At 42.9% G+C, this 18,134-nt stretch overlaps 1 protein-coding gene across 3 annotated transcripts in view; it reads left to right on the plus strand.

The window, feature by feature from the left end:
• STS (steroid sulfatase) overlaps nucleotides 1-18,134 on the plus strand; it is a 184,359-nt gene that overhangs the window by 116,705 nt on the left and 49,520 nt on the right. The gene's annotated exons all lie outside the window — the stretch shown is intronic.

The raw sequence follows: 18,134 nt of genomic DNA on the forward strand, positions 1-18,134 counted from the left end.
GATGTTTTGGAGGTGTTTGAACATAGCCGCAGAGTTTCTTGGTTGGTTTGTATTAAAAGCAAACTGAGCGTGATTCGGTCACCAACGTTGGGAATGACAAGAACGAGTTTTGTTTCATTTAACTCTTCTAAGGAGCACCGTCTTTTGGACAAGATGACTGTACCCTTATTCTAGCTTCTAGCTCTTTCTGTTACTATCTCCGTGAACTTCAGAGATGTCTTAAACCTGTGGGCCTGATGAATTCAGACGAGGCAACTTCCAAGTTTCTTTCTTTTCTAACCTTGTCTGTGATGCTGTCAGATAACAGAAGTGAGCCCAGATGCTGAATACGTACTAGGAAAAACAAAACCAGAATAACCTGCCTAATGAGATGCGTAAGAAGAATTCATTATACTTAGGGCTTTGACATACACCCATACAAGCCTGCCTTCTTTCATTTTTCATTCTTAAAACGGTACATGTAAATTAGTATCCATTTTCCACACCGTAGTAGTGTAAATCACTAGAGTACTTCGTAGTGTGAGTCAGTAGAATATTTTATCTCTTTAATGAGCATTATATGTTAGCCTAACAGGTTTCGTGTACACCTCTCTGACGTTTGTTGGCTGGCAAGCAAAGTCATGCTGGTGTCATCACACCTACTGATTAATTTTTATTAGAGCAGTACATATGCCTACCCTGACTCATTAAAAAAGTCTAAGTTCCAATGTTTTCCTGCTACTGGTCCCTCTTGAATAAAAGAGAATGTTTTTTAATCTTCGAGATCTGCATTAGACCCTGATATCATATTAATAGATGATTGTGTTCTTTTTTTTGCCAAAAAATAAAAATCCTTCCCTTAAGCCATTACATTCATTTCTCAGGATGTTTCTGTTGTTTTACAAATACCTCGGAGCGTTTGGAGGAATAGTCCTTCTTTCCAAAATGAGCCTTTTATTGTCACACAGAAGGGGACTGTAGCACTCTGGATAATTATGTAATAAAATAACATGAGAGTATTGGCTTAAAAAGAAACGCTGCTAGTACCATGGGCAGCTGAGCTACAAGATGTTACCCAGAGAGGGCATGTCTCTGTCCTTTAGCGCATTTTCTCTCTAAATGTTTGGAGGCAACATCATTATATGCAGCATAACTTTCCGCACTGTGGGTTTCTCTGTACCTGTAAAGACAAACTCGTAAAAAGAACCTTTCTTACTTAATTGTCCGCCATGGCCAATCTCACCCCATATCATGGTGCTGGATGGCCTTATTCTTACCTGTGTGATCGCTGTAGCTTGTCTTGTTATCATGACGCAGGAAGGACTGACTGCACAGATGTGGTGTAAGGTCTAGGCCGTGGAGCTCGCGGTAAAAGCTGGCAGGGGTCGCTGAAATCCTGGAACTCGAATACTGCCATGCAGTTCGAGGGGTGGGCAATGTTCTAATACTCACAGCCACCGCCTACGAAGTGTGTGCCCTGCACCTGGTCTGGGGCTTCACAGGTGTCCCCTCCCTTCGTGCTGTCAACAATCAGGGCAGCATTCCTGCTGCGTCAGAGTGGTTTACAGTCGACGGTAAGTCACAGGGAAAGAGCCGGTTCCTTCATTCATCACCTCTAGTAGATGCCATTTGTGTGCCTAGCATTGTTTTTTTTTTTTTTTTTGAGGGAGAATGCAATGATGGTGAGACCTTGGCTTAAGAGAATTTAGGGGCTCCTAAGGGATTTAAGATTCTTCCAGTTGATCTTGTAATAACCCAGAGCAGAAAGGAATGAATGAATGTCCCGAGAGAGGTGCAGATAACGCTCGAGGGGTTTCGAAGGGGAAGGGTCTCCGTATGTGACCAGTGGCCGGCCTCACCATTTCAGCAGGGCACACTTACGGGTGAAGCCTTTGGGCAGTCGGGGCTCTATTGCCGAGTCTGATTTTCAGCTTCTCAAGCAGCAGAGCTTTGGGGGAGGAACAAATGGGCAAAATCACAGTGTTTTCCAATGCACGCCAAGTATTTTTTCTTTGGGGGGAGGGGGGCGGGTGCGTGTCATTCTATCTGTTGTAATGACATCTACCAGAGACCTGTGAATGGGCGGGGGGCAGAGGGAGCGGGTGGAGGGATGGAAGTGGTTCCCGCCAGTGGTTTGTTATCTGTGACGTGTCCCCGTTACAGTGCTCACAGGGGCTCGGGTGGAATTTGCCTGCAATGGGCTTTACTTTTGCTCAGGATGCGACTAGCAAATTCTGTAACCTACAAAGAGAATGCAAGTTGAATGCAAGTTGAGAACAATGAGGTGAACCTAAAAATAAGTCTCTGACTTCAAATCAAACCTTTCAATTAAAAAAAAATCCCTGCCACTTCTAAGGGTTGAGACCCCGTGGCTTACGTGAGATTCTTTCTTTCAAACAAAAACACTAAGTCTTTTTCTTACGTGGAAGGAACACCAACCTTCTTAGTGGGACCCCGGAAGTCTTCAGGCGTTTGGTTGTCAATTGCTTTGGGTCTGTGATCGGGCATCCCTACGGGCTGTGTCTGATAAGGCAACCTCAGTTTCTCCAGCTAGTGATTTTCCCGTTGGGGCTCTGGGCAGCGCCACTGTCTGTGGGTACAGGAATGGAAGAGTGAACCCAGCGGAAGGAAAAATAATGGATGAATTCATGAAAGGCGAGCCGGGGGGATGGTACAGAGTGAATCCTTTTCCATACCTGCCGTGTAGTAAGCCATGTGCCACAGAGCTTTCTTGGCCACACGTCAAATCTGTCTTGACAAATGGAGAATACATTGGAAAGCCTCATTTAGCAGGAGATCAGGATGGTCCCAAGAACCTCGAGAAACCCAAGGAAACTCTGAAAATAAGAAGGCTTAGGGATTGGTCCAAGTCCCTCAAACATACAGCAGAATTCTAACCAGCGTTTGGCTTATGGGACATAGGTCTAAGGAATGATCCATTTAAAAACGGACTGTTTCTAAAACTCTTGGATTAAAATAGTTGTTGGAGTCTGAAATGCAGTGTACAGTGAATAACCCCTCAGTGACAGGTGCATTTACTCAGGCAAAAGTGCTCTGGTTGAGTTTCTGTAGAAGACATCTTCTTTAGAATGCTATAGACCAGGCCCATAGTAGGTACCCAGTAAGTAATTTTTCAAGGTCAACTCACGGGGAGCAGGTGCCTGTAAGTTGTAAGGCCCTGACTGTGGTGCTGGAATTGCTAGGAAAGCATGGCTTTTTCTTACACATGTGGATACTGGTCCAAAACGTGTGGCCGTGGATTCAATGACTTTGCAAGAATATTAAAAGCAGTCGAGCACCTCGTGACTCAAGTTGTATCTCCATCTTAATCCAGGATAAAAGTTTCAAAATCCACCTCCCTGTTTCTAGTTCTCGAGAACTAACACTGCAATGTCGATATTCTTCGTCCTTCTTCTGTTCCATCGAGAGTGTCGTCTGAGCTGTAAGGTTGTGTGTTTCACTTGGGATTCAATACATCACTTTTCCATCTTGAATTTTTAAAGTGCTCTCATTCTTGATAAATGAGACCTTCTTTAAAACGTGAAAATCCGTACTCAGCCGTAAAAAGGAACAGAACTGGGTCATTTGTAGAGACGTGGATGGACCTAGAGACGGTCATACAGAATGAAGTAAGTCAGAAAGAGAAAAACAAATATCATATATTAATGCATATCTGTGGAGTCTAGAAAAATGGTGCAGATGAACCTATTTGCAGGGCAAGAATAGAGACGCAGACATAGAGAACAAATGTATGGACACCAAGGGGGGAAGGGTGGGGTGGGATGACTTGGGAGATTGGGATTGACATATATACACTACTATGCATAAAATAGATCACTCATGAGAACCTACTGTATAGCACAGGGAACTCTACTCAGTGCTCTGAGGTGACCTAAATGAGAAGGAAATCCAAAAAAGAGGTGACATTTGTAAACGTAGAGCTGATTCACTTTGCTGTACGGTAGAAACTAACACAACATTGTAAAGCAACTCTACTCCAATTTAAAAAAAAGTGAAAATCATGTGTTTGTTTCTGAGGCATCCTGAAAATGGAAGGGCAGGTAGGCATTCAAAGGAAGGGCACAACAGGAGGAATCCCCAAAAGAACAACGAAAGAACAGCCAGAGGATGAGAATAACGACGAGGAGAAGTAGGGTCATGGCACTCAGGGGTGAGGAGCATCTCAAGGAAGGAGGATTAGCGCCAACCAGGACTTCTGAGACATCACGTAAGGAAGAGGTGAAAAGGCAGCAGTGCATTCAGCGACCGTGAACTTCAGGATTGCATCAGATTGCAAAGCGAGGGATATTTGAGGAGCTGGCGGTCAATGAGGTTGGATATTCCTTTTCTTTTAACTGAAGTATAGTTGAGTTACAATGTTGTGTTAGTTTCATGGATATTCCTTTTGAAGAAGCACAGAGGAACTTGAACACAGGGATGACTTATCAGACTGTGTCTAGCTCAGCTGTTTGGAGACTGTGATTTGAGTATTGGCATCCCTATGTGGGGACTGAGTGATTTCCAGTCCGATGCAGGGGCAGAGAGAAAGGTCAAGGAGTTGACGGATGACTGAGATTTTGCCGGGGTATACCACAAAACACGACTGGACGTGAGAGTCGGGTGGTCGTCAGGAGAGCGACTGGGCTGGCAGAGTAGGGGAGGGGAAGGGAGAAGGAAGGGGACTGGAGGCTTGGGAGGTGACAGGTTGGAGGTCCAAATCGGATGGTAGGAAAGGTGTCGGCAGGCTAGGACAAGGTGAAAGTGTTTACATTTCAGGAGTAGAACAATTCCAGCTGTTCCCAGATCCATGGCATGTATTTCGGGTTTTTTTGGCCTCACAGCATGGCATTCGGGATCTTAGTTCCCTGACCAGGGATGGAACCCGTGCCCCCTGCAGTGGAAACGCGGAGTCTTGACCACTGGACCACCAGGGAGGCCCCTGCGGCATGTATTTAGGATGATGAGTGACAGACTGGGACGCAGTCGTCTCACGTCAAGAGATGAAGTAACTGGGAAGCCAGGGTGTTCAGCGGGCACCTTTGGGGTGACAGGGATACACCATAGATGGGGACCTTGGCAGTTTATGGCTGGGTGGGGGGCTGGAGGGCTAACGGTGGACTTTACAGGGAGAAATGCCAAGTCATTAGGGACCACGTGTTCAGGAGCTGAACTTCCAGTTTCATGAGTTAGACAGTCACAATCAAGGCTTGGAAATTATTTCAGGGCTGGGTCACCAGTGGAAGGTCCCAGTGTTTAAGAGGTTTCAGGGAGGAACAGGGGTGGTCCATGTTGCTCTAAAAGCTCCCAGCCCTGTGCAGCAAAGCCGCATCTGTCAACTCAGGGACGTAGAGGCGGTACTGAGAGCTGGGTGCTCGAAACACGTGGATCGTTGTCACTTTGTAGCCTTTGGCCCCAAGGTCGTGAGCAGTGCTGGGGGTGCACTTTGAGGTCATAGGAACCAGAACATGGAGCGTTCCGTCATAAAACTCTTAAGCTTCTGAAGGAAAGCACGTATACTGCCCAGTCTTCTGCAGCGGAGGTTGGAGGTGGTGGGAATTCTTAAATGTGTTTTTTTTTTTTTTTTTAATTTGCATTTTTGTTTTAAAATATGCTCTGCATGAAGGGATGCTCAACGTAGCTAATTATTAGAGAAATTCAAATAACCACAATGAGTCAGAATGGCCATCTGGCCATCGTCAGAAAGTCTATAAATGGTGGAGAGGGTGTGCAGAAAAGGGAACCCTCCTATACTGTTGGTGGGAATGTAAATTAGTGCAGCCACTGTGGAGAACAGTGTGGAGGCTCCTTAAAAAACTAAAACTAGTTTTTGCCATGTGATCCAGCCATCCCACTCCTGAGTATATGTCCAGAGAAAATCATAATTCGAAAAGGCACATGTACCCCTGTGTTCATTGCAGCACTATTTACAGTGGCCAGGATATGGAAACAACCTAAATGTCCATCAACAGATGAATGGATAAGGAACATGTGGTACATGTATACAATGGAATATTACTCAGCCATAAAAAAGAATGAAATAATGCCATTTGCAGCAACATGGATGGACCTAGAGATGACCACACTAAGTGAAGGAAGTCATGCAGAGAAAGACAAGTATTGTATGGTACCACTTATGTGTGGAATCTAAAAACTAAATGAATCTATGTACAAAAGAGAAACAGACTCACAGACGTAGAAGACAAACTATGGTTATCAAAGGGGAAAGGGTCGGGGGAAGGATAAACTAGGACAAACTTAAAGGAAAAGATTGCTAGATTTAATGACAAAATCTGTTATTTCCTGATGTCAAAAGAAGAAGCTAGCCAGACCAAAATCGATTAAAAAGCCTTTGCGACATCTATGTAAAATGAAAAGAAAATCTATGTGATACAGAAAGAGCTCATACAAAGAAATTGATAAAAAAGATAAGTATCAGAAGAAATGAGTTGTACCCATTTGTAGTATCAGCTCACCACAAATTGCTAGCATTATGATTTCCAAAAAATAAAACCACCCCCCCAAAAAAAAACTTTGTTAATGCGTGAAAGAGGGCATCTTATTATATTTTTTTATTTTTTAAATTTTTGTATTGAAGTACAGTTGAAGTAAAATATTATGTTACAGATGTACAGTATAGTGATTCACCATTTTTAATGTTATACTCCACTTACAGTTATTATAAAATATTGGCTATATTCCCTGTGTTGTTCATTCTTATAGCTTATTTTATACCTAATAGTTTGTACCAAAAGAGGGCAACTTTTTTGAAAGTTACATATGCCGTCCCGTATTGATTCCTAAAGAGGTCCGTTTTCTTTCTTTTTTTAATCAAACAACAAAAATACTGTTGTCGTTTATCAAGTGGGGTCAGTACATTTTCACAAGCCCCATCCTCCAAGGATGATATGGTAAGGAGCTCCAGCAGCTGAATTTTTCACGAAGTCGCCTCTGCTAACCATACTTCTGAGTTTAGCTTACAAAGTGTATTTTAAATATTCAGCCAACACTTCTTCTGAATCCCAAGCCATCAGTGACACAATTATTAAAACTCAACTCAAGCAACAAACTGGATCTTACTTTCTCACTGGTGCTTTCCTTCATTGAAAATTTCCTTTTGGAATTTTGAAAAAATTTTAAGTCGTCTGGGAGACAGAGCGAGTGTATGTGTGTATGTGTGTGTTTACACTTGTCCTTTTGCATTTTCTCTTCAACTGCATCCTTAATAACACACCTTAAAAAATGCATGAGTTTGTAAAATTTGCTTAATTCAATAACTTCCGTGAGATGCTAATTCCCCAAAGTGGAAATTGAATTTTTTAAAAAGGAAATGCACCAGTTTATTCCAGACTATCAAATCTTAGCTATATGCTTGGGACGGCAGTTTAGCTCTGAATCAGATAAATTATGACCTCCAGTGCTATCAACGTAATCCCTGGTTACCAAGATAATCAGGAAACAGAGCCTGCAGACAGCGTCATCCCTGGGACTTTTGACAGGGTCTGGTATTACAAAAACCTCTGCCTAATGAACAGATTTTTCATTCAAGCAGATCTAGACAGGAGAGAAATGAAATCCTTTCCATTACAGACCACTGTTTACCTGAATGCAAGATACATAACGAAGTTTTGAAACTTGAAGAAAACATTGAACAGGAAATGATGACAACCTGTACGTGTAAAGGAGTGACTAATACAGACCCACCTACACATCCTTCTCTTTCCACGATTGTCAAATCTATTTAATAAAAAGACAGGATTAAAAAAAAAAAAAACTACTATGCTCAATTAACAAAGATAGACAATAAGTTTCAGGACATGTACCAAAAAATTAAGAAGATGTGCTCTTAGGCTGTTTGGGAGAGCTTACTGTGAACTTTCAAAATGCAGGGCTTCTGCAAATAGTATATGGGGTATTGTTACTGGAATATACATTTATTTTTTAAATTTTATTGAAGTAGAGTTGATTTACAATGCTGTGTTAATTTCTGCTGTACAGCAAAGTGACTCAGTTATGCATATATATATATATTCTTTTTCATATTCTTTTCCGTGATGGTTTATCATAGGATATTGAATATCGTTCCCTGTTCTGTGCTCTACAGTAGGACCTTGTTATCTATCCTATATATATATATATATATATATATATATATATATATATATATAAAAAATAGTTTGCACCTGCTAATCCCAACCTCCCAAGCCATCCCTCCCCCACCCCACTCCCCCTTGGCAACCACAAGTCTGTGTGTCTGTGAGTCTGTTTCTGTTTTGTAGATAAGTTCATTTGTGTCATATTTTAGATTCCACATATAAGTGACATCATATGGTGTTGGTCTTTCTCTGTCTGACTTACTTCACTTCGTATGATCACCTCTAGGTCTAGCCATGTTGCTGCAAATGGCATTATTTCATTCTTTTTGATGGCTGAGTAATATGGAATATATGTTTATTGAGGTTCATACTCCTTGCAGCCTTGAAGGAAATGAATTTACGATACATGAAAATCAAATCACCTATGCCAAGATTTCCCATTGTTGACAATTTCTGAAGTGTATGTTTCAGGAGTTCTTTGTGAATGACAGAGCATGGGTTGGCGGACACAGTGGGTGTGAAAGATCGCTGACCAGCCCGGAATCATGCTTGCTTCTCTGCTGCTACTTTGGGGCAGTTTTCTATTCCTGCAGGGGCTGTCGGGTATCAGGATGAGGTCACCCTTTTGTTCTGGGCTCCACAGAATTCAAGAGCAGAGTTCTGAGGGCCCTGTCTACCTGCATCTCATATACCCTTTTGTAAGAGAAAAAAAGTTTTTAAATTGTTGTCAGTGTCATCTATATTTTTTTTTAAGTTGAATGTTCTCCTCACTAGATGTAACGCTTTTTCTGATGTCCAACGTCATCCATGTTATGCAAAACCAAGTAATGCAGACACAAGCAAGAGAAAGGGATCGCCCCGTGTGACCCCACCCCTATTAGGTAACCTCGTTCATGGATCACTCCATAGCTTTCCTGTCTTATATGTTGCCAGTGCTATATAAGACTAAGATGCAATCCTTATTATTGAGAGTGTCTTATACAAACTCTATACACTGTTTTGCAACTTTCATTTTCCACTTACCTATATATACTTAGGCATTTTTCAATATCAGCATTTCAATCTTGATGTCCTCGCTCTTAGACTATGGTTTACTTAATCAGTCCCCTGGGAGGGACATCTGAGTTCCCACCAAATTTTTGTTTTTCTGTTTCAAGCAATGCTGTCATGATTATTCTTCTCTGTATCTCTAGATGAACTTGTTGGAGCATTTTTTTAAAGAAAAAGTTCCCAAAATTAAAATGCTGGATCAAAGAGTCTTTAAAAATTGAGTGTTAGTAGCGACTGAGTAAAATGTCTTACCCTTGTTTTTCCTGCAACAGTGGGACACCCACTGAGGATCTATGAGAATGCTAATTTCCTCATAATCTTACCAACTCTAGAATTATGATTCTAACAGTGTGATTCTGAAAGTATTGGGTTGGCCAGAAAGTTCGCTGGGGTTTTCCCATAACAGCTTATGGAAACCCGAACGAACTTTCTGGCCAACCCAATATTTTTACTTGTAAATTTGTCAGGTGGAAAATACTCTTTCACTACTTAAATTTCCCTTTCTGCTGCATGTGAAGTTGAGACTACATTTTAGTCCAGGGTTGTATTTTTTTCTCCTAAGAATCCCCTGTTCATATTTTTTGGCCACTTTTCTGTTGGATTGTGGGTCTTCTTCTTGTTGATTTGTATGGGCTCTTTACATATTAAGGACATGAATATTTTACTTGTATGTTGCAAATATTTTTCCTGCTTTTTTGTTTGTAGTTTCATTTTATTTATAGAGTCTTTTGTGATGAACTCCCATGGTCAGATTTGACTGCCTTTCTTTCATGACTTTGGGGATTGATAACTGGCTAAAAAGGGCTTTCTCTACCCACCAAATTATATAGCATTTGTCTTATATTTCCTTCCATTATGTTTATGGTCTCATGCTTAACAGGTGTTTAATCTATGGAGAGGAATGTGTGAGTGTGAGTGTGTGTGTGTGTGTGTGTGTGTGTGTGTCCCCATGAAATGTCATTTGTCCATTATTATAGGTATTGGTCTTGGTTGGGTAGCCCGCCTGGCTGGTGTGGGACTTGCAGAACTTGAGTAAGACGGGTGTTTGTGGCCCGATGCTGTACCTTGCCTCTGGGCAGCAGGCAACAGGTCAGGCCCTTTCTTCAGGTCTCTGTGCATTTCACAACAGTGGAGTCCTTACAGCCACTGTATATCAGGTGTCTGTAGTTAGGGGATCTCCTCCCATGGGGACCAGCACGGGACAATTGACAAGGAAGGTCTACCCTGTGAGTGGACATGGGGATCGGCTCACACCTGTCCTGACACCCCCGGGGGTTGGTGTCAAGCATCTTAGGGCAGACGGATGGCAGCCACACCCCTTCCACTACCTGTTTCTCGTTGGTGTTACTGTCCCACCTGGCCGGGGTCACAAAGCCTTCAGATCGTGCAGGGGAGAGGTTATCCCCAAATATCCCCAAAGGGAGGTCCCTGCTCTGCTCCTAAATATCTTTGCGGGCAGTGAGGAGGGAGCAGTTTGGCAGGCGCCATGTTTCCACTTGCCCTCACCTGTGCGGATCCCACCTGCATCCAAAGCTCGAGGTGCACGCTTGGGGTCCTACTCTGCCTTCCCCTGATGGTCCTGAATTGGTCATGTTCCTTCTAGATGAGTCACCTTTGCAAAGAGAGTTAGGACGCACATTCATCCTGTTTCTAGAATCCTCAAAATCAGAGTGAAAGCTGTATCGATTTTTACTTTTAGAAGATGGAAAAAAATACGGGATTGTTGGAAGACATTTATAACCATGTTTCTGAGTGTGCGGTTTCAACAAAGGCAGGCAATTCATGAGCTGAGCCCTTTCTTCCAGGTAAGACAGTTCTCAAAAGGCTGTTAGGATATACCCAGAGAAAACCATAATTCAAAAAGACACATGCACCCCAATGTTCATTACAGCACTATTTACAATAGCCAGAACAGGGAAGCAACCTAAAGGTCCATGGACAGATGAATGGATAAAGAAGATGTGGCACATGTATACAATGGAATATTACACAGCCATAAAAAGGAAGGAAACTGGGTCATTTGTAGAGACGTGGATGGACCTAGAGACTGTCCTACAGAGTGAAGTAAGTCAGAAAGAGAAAAACAAATATCGTACATTAACACATATTTGTGGCATCTGGAAAAACGGTACAGATGAACCAGTTTACAAGACAGAAATAGAGACACAGACGTAGAGAACAAACATGTAGACACCAAAGCGGGGGAAAGCAGGGGTGGGATGAATTGGGAGATTGGGATGGCCATATATACACTACTATGTATAAAATAGATAACTAATGAGAACCTGCTGTGTAACACAGGGAACTCCACTGTACAGTAAAAACTAACACAACGTTGTAAAACCACTATACCCCAATTTTAAAACATTAAGTTAATTTTTTAAAAAAAAGGCTGTTAGGGATGGAGTTGCTCTTGGCTGTGTTCAGTGAGACGTTTGGTGTTGTGTTCCTGCCTCTAGTCCTGGCCCCTGTGGTTTTCACTGCGTCTTCAGACTTCGTCCTGTTGTCACACCGCCACCACCTGGCTCCCTAGCAATACTGATTCTCCCAGTAGTAAGCGTGTGCCTCTTCTCTCGCCTGCCACTTACTCTCTCCAGGTGCCGTGCCTCCGTAGCAATTCCCACGTAGTCCTGTGAGGTGGGGGCTGCATTACCCCATTTTACAGATGTGCAAACCAAGGCACACAGGTGGAACCGGCTTGTCCCAGCAAGCTCTCACAGCTGGCGAGTGGCAGAGGCAGAATTTTGACGCAGGTCCATGCTGTGACACCCCACATAGTGTTATTGTGACAGATGTCGTCGTGAGACGTGGCTTCTGCATCTTGACGGCAGTGGGCCTGTCAGGGAAGGGCATAGACTTTGGGACCAGAGGCCCGAGGTTCCACCCCACCTGCTCCAAACCTGGGTAAACCGGGGCAGGTTACCTCTCTGGTTGGATCTCTGTTTCCTCATTTGTAAAATGGGATGCTAACATTGCCTGTCCAGTTGCAAACTGGTATATGTATATGTACATCTGGAAAGCTTAACATAAACCGTAATGGAAAAGAATATGAATATGTATAACTGAGTTACTTTGCTGTACACCAGTAATCAACACAACATTGTAATTCAACTATACTTCAATTAAAAAAAAATTAAAAAGAAAAACTTTGCAAAAAAAAAACACTGCCTCTCTTGCTGGGCCATCTTGGAAACGGTCCAGGATGTGTTAAGAACGCTATAGATGTCCGTTAGGATTATGACAGCTACACACACAACTTTCATTGTGTGTCTGCACTTCACCACCTCTCCTCGAACTATACTTTCTTAGTCTTTTTTGGTGGGAAAGGGGAGCAAATGGCCTTTGATGTCGCAGGTGCCAGTTTCATGTGTCTTGTGACATCCTGTTGGTTTGATGTGTAGCCATGAGAAAATGGAGTAAATGTGACCGAGTTCAAGCTCATACTGCTCGCCGCACAGCACGCCGATAAATAGAGAGATGAGTGACTGGGGCAAGGGGTAGCGACTTTATTCAGAAAGCCAGCAGACCAAGAAGGTGGTGGCCTGGTGTCCCAAAGACCCATCTTCCCCAAGTTAGAATTCAGGCTTCTTTTACACTAAAAGGGGAGGAAGTAAAGTCAAACATTTTCTGGTGCTGGTCAGCCTCTGGAGGGGATGTGTTCATTTCTTCCTTCTTGCAGTCGTTCACAGGGGGACCTGGTCAGGATGTTTCCTGTGAGCTAAGCAAAGGTATTTTAGCTTCATGCTCATGACCTGGAACACAGGGTCCCCAGAGATGGGGCATTAGGTATATAGGCACCATCCCTTCAGTGATGAACTTGTAATAGAATACAGAGGTTCTTCCCTATTACATCAATAGCATCTTTCTGTAGTCTTTGCCATCTGAGATCACTGGAACATGACTCTGCATACAGGCTGAAGGAGCTGCATCTCCAAGAAACCCTGTGGATCGGGAATTCAGGGCCACTGACTGAGTCTGCGGGGAGATAACTGTGTGTGTTTGCAGGTGGTTTCTGGGCTGACCCACTTGGCTGCATCTCTCAATATGGCGGCCGTAGCCCTGGGTTGGGGGCAGTTATGACTTTCTGCTTTTCAGTTACCTTAGGATGGAAGCATTTGGGAAGGAAAATCTCTTTACGGAGGACTCTATAAGTCATTTGATTTGCTCCCAACCAGTAGAGAAAAAGCGAAGCCAGGTCATCAAGTAGCATACATCCCTAAACAAACTCTTTCTCCAACCAAAATGGATCCTTGTCCGTTGGGTACCCCAGATACCACTGATGCAAAAAAACTAAAACAGAGCAAAGCTCTGTGGTTTCTGGAGTTTGCTGGGTGCTTGCTGCCCTAAACAGAAAATTTCATTTATTAAGGTCACTGACAGCAGATGCACCCATCGGCTCTAATTTACAGAAAAATGTGCATGTTTCTCAGTTACTTAACTTTTAAAACCAACACTCAGTGACATTCAGCTCCATGATCTCCTGGCAAAATGGGACTTTGGCAACGCGTTCACATTCCCAGTTCATAGGAAATCGTTAGAGACGGAGCAGTGTTGTCACGGTATTTTTTCATTCTAAAGTAAGACAATAGCCAAAAGAGAGCAAAAATGACAAGCTTACAGCATTTTCACTTTTCACTTTGATCATTTGAAGGCAGAATTGCCCGTCAGATAACTCTGTCGACACCCCCGTTGCCTGCCTGCAAGATTTCATCGGTAACAGCCACCTTATAAATGCATTTATGCATCTGATTTGTAGCAAGTAAACAAGCCATGCATTAGGATGATGGAAACCTACAAGAAATAAGCATCTTGGACAATCTTGGCAGCTTTGAGCACTGACTTGGAGAAAAGTCACTTTGCTTTGTCTCTGCAACTTGGCATTGGGATTTTGCTTGGTGCTGCTTTGCAGTTAAGCTAAGGGGAAGAGGAGAAAGGAAAGGGCAGTGCTGTTTAGTTTGAAACAGAAGGAATGACCATAGATGCCGGTAGCGTAGCTGCTTCCGTTCTTGGACACCTCATCCCCATTCGGGGATGCTTCTGTACAAAACAGCTGTTCCGCACCGGAGCGAGGCTGGCTCAGACATCATTGGCTGAGGAGGAAGCAGTCCGTTCAACTGGGGCGAAAAGAAGGGAACCTTGTCCGCTCTGAAAAACAGTGTGGTATCTCTTTAAAAAATTCTAAACATATATCAACCATTAACCCAGCAATTGCACTCCTGAGCCATTATCCCAGAGAAACAAAAATATATCTTTAGACAAAAATCTTTACATAAATGCCTATAGCATTTTTGCCTATAACAGCCCTGAACTGGAAACAACCTATAAACAAACAATGGTACATCCATACCAGCATGAAAAAAGGAATGAACTTGTGATACCCACAACCTGGATGAATCTCAAGGGGATTATGCTGAACGAAAAAGAAAAAAAACAGTCTAAGAAGGTTACCTACTGCGTGATTACATTTATGTAACATTCTTGAAATGACAAAATTATAAAAATGGACGGGATGCCAAGCATTAAGGAAAGGGTAGTGGCCAGAGGGAAGTGAATGTAGCTATGAAAGTGCAACCACAGATCCTTACGCTGATGGAAACCTTGTCCGTTGACATTGACTGTATCAATGTCAGCATCCTAATTGTGATATTCTACTAGAGTTTTGTAAGATGTTACCATTGGGGGAAACTAAATACTTTACCGTGGATCTCTTTGTATCATTTCTTACAATCGCCTATGAATTTATAATTATCTCAAAAGAAAAAGTTCACTTAAAAATTAAATAAATTTTAAGAATTGTTTTAAAAAGAAAGGGAACCTGTGACCAGGGCAGTATAAACAGACTTAGGACAAGCACAGGTTTTGTGAGTGCTGACGGCTCCCAGGGTCGAATACACACCGCCCTGCATGTGTGTGTGTGTGCGTGAGTGTGATGCACGGAACTACAAATCGTGTGCTACACGTGTCCTTCCCCTCCTCACCCCACACAAGCCAGGAAGTCCCTTAGCTCATTGTGGCTACGCAGGGGGCCTCCACTTGCTGTCATCTGGAGCTCTGTTGTGCGTGACCTTGTTTTGCATGTCATGCCATGTGCCGGGATGCCCATCCTCAGAATGGCCATCTCCTGGGGTAGGGTCTTTATTCTCATGGGAGAAAGATGCTCAACCCCTCTGTTCACAGTCTCCCTAGAGTTCCATGTGGAGCATTTCCTAATCCAGAGCGCGATATACATTTGTCTTTCTCTCTTCTTCATTTGCTGCTTGGCAGGTCTACGTGGTGCCAGAGGTGAGGTCACTGGTCAGGGTCTGATCTTCCCGTGCACACTGCCTAAAGGGTCACCCATCGCTGGAGGTGAGGTCACTGGTCAGGGTCTGATCTTCCCGTGCACACTGCCTAAAGGGTCACCCATCGCCGGAGGTGAGGTCACTGGTCAGGGTCTGATCTTCCCGTGCACACTGCCTAAAGGGTCACCCATCTGCTGATTGGCATCAGTTCTGCTCTTAAAGCAGAACTCATTCTGCTCTTAAACTCATTCTGCTCTTAAAGCCGCCTAGGGAGAGGCTGGAGGGCTTGCCCTTGTTTTAGGAGGGAGAAGAATGATCTCCAGGTCGACGGCTGCTTAACCACTGCAGATCAACCCTGCAAACCCTATTAAGTCTCCGACGCTGTCTACATGGCAGAATCAGACATCTACACACTTGGGCTGCCTCCTGAAGTCTGATACTTGAACCCCGTGCCCACTGACCATGAACCCCTCCACCATGTTCATTGGGCTTCTTTACATTGATCTTTTTAAAGAGGAGAGAAATGGAATCCTAACCTAGAGGCAATGTAAGAAAGTGTGGTTAAGACAAAGGCACGTTATGGCCACAGGGGACATAGAGAGTAGAGCCATTTAATTGGCCCCCTTCACCGCGCTTGTATAGGTGGCGGTGTTGAAGTTCTTTTCTGCTCTATTCCTCTGTGACCCCTGCCCCATCCATTTGTCCACCAAGGTGACACATCCCTTACTTGCTGTAGTGAGTCCTGGGCTCTGCTCTCAACGGCATCCATTTTATGTATTTACTTATTTATTTATCTTTTATTGAAGTATAGTTGATTTACAATGTTGTGTTAATTTCTGCTGTACTGCAAAGTGATTCATATATATATATATATATATATTTATATATTTATATATATATATTCTTTTTTGTTTTCTTTTCCATTATAGTTTATCACAGGAGATTGAATACAGTTCCCTGTGCTCTACAGTAGGTCCTTGTTTATCCATTCTATGTATACTAGTTTGCATCTGCTAATCCCAAACTCCCAATCCATCCCTCCCACACCCCCTTCCCCTTTGGCAACCACAAGTCTGTTCTCTATGTGACTCTGTTTCTGTTTTGTGGATATATTCATTTGTGTCATTTTTGTAGATTCCACATATAAGTGATATACATTTGTCTTTCTCTTTCTGACTTACTTCACTTGCTATGACAATCTCTAGGTCCATGCATGTTGCTGCGAATGGCATTACTTCCTTCTTTTTTATGGCTAATATTCCATTGCATATACGTGCCACATCTCCTTTATCCATTCCTCTGTCAATGGATACTTAGGTTGCTTCCACGTCTTGGCTATTTTAAATAGTGCTGCAATGAACACTGGCGTGCATGTATCTTTTTGAATTATAGTTTTGTCTGGAAATCTGCCCAGGAGAGGGATTTCAGGATCATATGGCAACTCTGTTTTTTTTTTTTTTTTTTTTTTTTTTTTTTTTGCAGTACGTGGGCCCCTCACTGCTGTGGCCTCTCCCGCTGCGGAGCACAGGCTCCGGACGCGCAGGCTCAGCGGCCATGGCTCACGGGCCCAGCCGCTCCGCGGCATGTGGGACCTTCCCAGACCGGGGCACGAACCCGTGTCCCCTGCATCGGCAGGCAGACTCCCAACCACTGTGCCACCAGGGAAGCCCGGCAACTCTGTTTTTAAGGAAACTCCATACTGTCCTCCATAGTGGCTGTATCAATTTACATGCCCGCCAACAGTGCAAGAGGGTTCTCTTCTCTCCGCACCCTCTCCAGCATTTGTTATTTGTAGACTTTTTAATGATGACCATCCTGGCCAGTGTGAGGTGATACCTCATTGTAGTTTCGATTTGCATTTCTCTAATAATTAGCAATGTTGAGCATCTTTTCATCTGCCTGTTCACCCTCTGTATCAACTGCATTAATTTTCAATGCTTTGCTCTTGCAGATGACTCTTTATCTTCCAAAGTGCAATTGTTTTCTCCATTAACCTATTCTTGATTTTATATGTGTGCATCAGGTACGCACATCTGGAGAGCTTAATGTAAATCGGGGTATCAGAAAATCCAATGATAGGGCAGCAAGAATAAAGGAAATGTATATAATATATGTTTTCTATATATAGAACGGGAAGTTTCTATATAAGGGAAGTTCTCTTCCCTTCCTGTGTGAGTTTCCAGTGAATCTGTATTTGTGACAAAATAGTAAATTTTCTGCAGAAAGAAGTTTTTGCAACCTCAGCTTAGAGGTGCAAGCATGAAGGGGAGGGCAGTTAGGGTGGGGAGAGAACGCTGGAACAGGACCAGTGCAGGTCTGCTGATCCAGACTTTTCGCTGTAAGATTTAGTTGGAAATTCATTGTGTAGAACATTGATTTTCATTCTCTAAATTAATTTATCTTATATATCACTAACCTCTGGATTTCATAAACTCTATAACCACGTTACCATTTTTGCAAACCCCAAAGCTTAATTTCACGTTCTCGGGCCTGGGATGTATATTATTTTACCTTGAATTTACCTCTCAAATTAAAGCGAGTAGTTTTTAACACTCTTTCGTAAATCATTTCCCTAAAGAAGATAGTACCCTAAGTTATTGAGGAATGAAGTTGGACAATCAATTCAAACAGGATTAATAAAATTTCTGGTTACAAAACAACAACAGTAAACATTTATTGACTCACAATAGCTAAACTCTAAAAGCCTTTGGTATATCCTAGTCACTTATTT

The sequence above is a fragment of the Orcinus orca genome, chromosome X (assembly GCF_937001465.1).
Source record: "Orcinus orca chromosome X, mOrcOrc1.1, whole genome shotgun sequence".
Lineage (NCBI taxonomy): Eukaryota > Metazoa > Chordata > Mammalia > Artiodactyla > Delphinidae > Orcinus > Orcinus orca.